Source organism: Salvelinus sp. IW2-2015, unplaced genomic scaffold (genome assembly GCF_002910315.2).
Source record: "Salvelinus sp. IW2-2015 unplaced genomic scaffold, ASM291031v2 Un_scaffold1756, whole genome shotgun sequence".
In the NCBI taxonomy this organism is placed as follows: domain Eukaryota; kingdom Metazoa; phylum Chordata; class Actinopteri; order Salmoniformes; family Salmonidae; genus Salvelinus; species Salvelinus sp. IW2-2015.
In genome coordinates this window covers 17,918-21,846 of record NW_019943137.1, presented here as the reverse complement: position 1 = coordinate 21,846, position 3,929 = coordinate 17,918, and the positions used below count along the sequence as shown (strand labels likewise).

Below are 3,929 nucleotides of genomic sequence, written 5' to 3'. Positions count from 1 at the left end.
AAGATAAATGTTTGCTGTATTTTATTTAACATTTCCTCTGTGTAGTTTATATCATGCAGCTTAGTTACATTTAACATTTATGAATAGTTATTTCTATAATTATGTAATGTTTTTTTGCTATGTCAATCGTAGCATCCATCATCAGATATTGTAAACCATATAGTTTAACGATTGATTCAGTTGTTTTGTGTCTGTATCTTGTAGAATAACATTTAAAGTATGTATCCATCATTTGATGTGGAAAATGAATTGATCATGTACAAAATACATTCTGAACTACCAAAATGTTTAAGTTCAACATTTTATTAAACAAATTGGAGACAGGAAACACTCCTCAAATAGGCAGAGGGAGGTCCATCAGTAGCCTTGGTAACAAGGCCTGGGGTAGAGGGAGGTCCATCAGTAGTCTTGGTAACAAGGCCTGGGGTAGAGGGAGGTCCATCAGTACCATTGGTAACAAGGCCTGCGGTAAGGGGAAGTCCATCAGTACCTTGGTAACAAGGCCTGGGGTAGAGGGAGGTCCATCAGTACCATTGGTAACAAGGCCTGGGGTAGAGGGAGGTCCATCAGTACCTTGGTAACAAGGCCTGGGTAGAGGGAGTCCATCAGTACCATTGGTAACAAGGCCTGGGGTAGAGGGAGGTCCATCAGTACCATTGGTAACGGCCTGGGGTAGAGGGAGGTCCATCAGTACCATTGGTAACAAGGCCTGGGTAGAGGGAGGTCCATCAGTACCTTGGTAACAAGGCCTGGGTAAGAGGGAGGTCTCTGATAGGGCTCTGATGATACAGGCAGGTGCATAGGGGAACAACATGTCCTTGTCCCAATCCTGTCTTTTCTGTCTCTGATTCACTTTCACTTATGTGACAGAGAGATGCCTCCTCTGTTCCCCTTCTGGACAGGGACTGATTTGAGATCTTGAACATTCCTCTTTAAACCAATCAGCTTGTTTCTTTCAATCTACCTCCAAGAAAATAGAAAATACAGCAACTAGGATGTCACCAAAACAAAAACACCACCACCACCACCATGTTGGCCTTCCTGTGTCGTCGCAGTGCTTCTCTTGGGAGTGAATTGAGAGTGACAGTCCTGGATTCCTCTCTGGTGGTCAGGGCCGAAGACACGGTATGTCCCCTGATCAGAAAGGTGTAGGTCAGTGAGGAGGGAAATGTGTCTGTCTGTAAGCATCGTTGGACCAAGAATCCCAGTTCTCAACCGAGGACCATAAGTTATATTCCTGCCGTGACATTCAGCACAGTCTGTCATTCTTTCTGCAACAGACGTGTACTCACTGTCAGGAGTTTGTTTTTTCTGTTAATCCATAGAAGTTGAGTTGAAAATTAGATCCAATGTAAGCAGGTTTACCTACAACAATGGGGACTAAAACTACAAATTGTACATCTTCTTGAGTCTTACCGCAGTGACACTCAAACCACCCGTTGTCATTAAATACAACAGAGGAGATGTTGAAATAGAGGTCTCCATCCCCGAGTTTAACCCTGTTCTCAAAGCCCAGTCCGGGAGTGAAATCTCCTTGGTGCAGCAGTGTAGCGACCATGGTGTGTGTAACACCAGATTTACTCTCATGGCGATGCTTCCATTCGATAAAACCATCACATGATCCAGAGAAGGGCAGTGTGACAGTCTCATTCAAAATGACTGTAATTGTAGGAAGCACGGAGGATTGCGCAACGTAGAAAAACACATAAAAAGCGATAAACACTGTATTCCAAAAACAATTCATTGTAGATTGCGGACCAGCGGTGCGCACAGCTTAAAAACTTCTGTTGTTGATAGCAGCTATAACCAGCTGATAGTCTGCAATGTATTCCAGATATCTGGGATGGTTCTGACCCGTGTAAAAATAACTTCTGCCTGCAGTTCCTAGTTGGGGCCCTGTTGACAGTCACTAGGTACTGCAGGTTAAACCTGCAGTCCTTAGTGGTAGAGCCTTAGCACACTTTTAAAGCTCAACTCTTCGGCTTCCGATGATGCCGATTGCCTCTTACCTGTTCTTGACACTGTTCTGCTCCGTGCTCCTCCCCATTTAGCCCCGAATGATTTTGTCTCATCCCAGAGGCTGTGACGATGTAAAACAAACTGGCTACTGCAATGAATTCTCCCATCATGAGCCCTGGTCTGAGAAACTGCCATGTTGGTAATCGTAAATGGCTCATTTCAGCATGTTATTGATATCATGTCTTGTTTTGAGGTGTTTTGACTGATTTAATGTAAATGCAACTATGACAAATTCTCTAGCTAGCTAACCAACAACTGTAACGATGTATTTGAGACAAGTGGTTGTGAAAATGTATTTGTTTTCAATAAACATTGGAGACGAAATATTGATTAATTGTTGTCAATAATCTAAACCAACCTCATCTGTTTTGCCCCATGGTTGCACGCATGTCGATTTTGTTGCTAACGCGACAGAGTTAGAACACAGGAATTGTAGTTCGTGAAGGTTAAGACAGTTGAACGTTAATCAGGTTTAAGATTGAGTGAACTGCTAATATCATTAAGGAACAGAAATTATCCCAGATTTGATCTTTAGCTCAATTCCGGTAAATATGATTTGCCTGTCGTTCATATTGCATGTGTGTGTGCATACACACTCTAAAAAGTAAAGGTTCCTAGAGACAGTGTTGCCAACTCCTCAGTAAGGAAAGTAGCTATTTGCTGTCCTAATAGTCGCAACACACTACTGAGTATGGACCTACCGCTATGATACCTACTTGATACCCAAATATAATGTGGACCAATAACATGTTTTCCACAAATAAGTTAAACTAATTTCATTTCCTACCTTAGTGTGACTTTTGGCATTGGGTGAGGGCAAGTAGTTTTTCATAGTCAGGGCTGTAGCAGCTTGTTGCAGGTCTCATGCAGGCCACAAGGTGGTCATCAGTACATCTGTACTTGGACTTTATCTTCATGTGAGAAAATACAGACTCACAGAGGCAGGTTGATCCACAAAGGGCTGATATGTTGAGAGCACATCTTCTTATGTTGGGATACTTGTCCTCTAGCAGCAGCTCCCAGAACTCTTCYTCAGTCTCAGTGGTTGCCCTGGATTTCAGCTGAATGTCACTTTGAAGGGTGAGAATTTCAGTTTCTGCTATAGTTGTGTCCAACTGAAAAAGTGATCCTATTTTGGAGGCAATGACTTCCACATTTATGTCTGTGCCAAACAGAAAGCACATATAAGTGGCAATAGGCTCAAGTGATGCAACGTCAGTGGACCGACTGTCAAACTCAGATAAGATGCTCTGGACTTGCGTAACGTGCACTGTCGTAACGTGCACTGTCGTAACGTGCACTGTCAAGCTGTGCTGTATCCTTGCCCTGGTTCAGGTGCTGAATGCATGTGTTGAAAGAAGTGCAGGTCCTCAAGTTGCAGCTTTCTCGTGAGCACTTGTAGTTTGCATTTAAAAGTGTTCACAGAGCTGATCATGTCGATTACATGTTTGCCTTTTCCTTGCAGTTCTACATTCAATTCATTAAGCATGTAAATTMGGTCAGTGAGAAAAGCTCAATCCAGGAGCCACTGTGTGTCCTCTRGCTGTGCATRTTCTGCATGTTTGACCTTGAGAAACTYCKTGATTTCAGGCAACAACTCACTGAATCTCCCTAAAAATGTCCCYCGGCTCAGCCAKYGCACATYCGTGTGCAGCAGCAGGTCTGTGTGCAGCAGCAGGTCTGTGTGCAGCAGCAGGTCTGTGTGCTCCGCTTCAGTCTCTTCTAAGTGAGCGTGAAATAGCCTCCGCTGTAGGCTTCTTGCTCGAATAGAACACACTTTCTTCATCGCAACATCCATCACCTCTTTCATATTTAACATCTTCCCGCACAAAGCTTGCTGATGAATTACGCAGTGATAACTAAGAAAGTCCGGGAAAGAATCATCTCGTTTGCACTATGCAATGAACCCA

General features: G+C 43.4%; 1 long non-coding RNA gene across 1 annotated transcript; it reads right to left on the bottom strand.

The window, feature by feature from the left end:
* Positions 1-418: 418 nt before the first annotated feature.
* Positions 419-664, bottom strand: LOC139024663 (uncharacterized). The gene is made up of 2 exons (XR_011475990.1): positions 613-664; positions 419-573 (listed from the first exon to the last, which is right to left on the bottom strand). It is a non-coding gene; the product is annotated as an uncharacterized lncRNA (long non-coding RNA).
* Between the last annotated feature and the right edge of the window lie 3,265 nt (positions 665-3,929).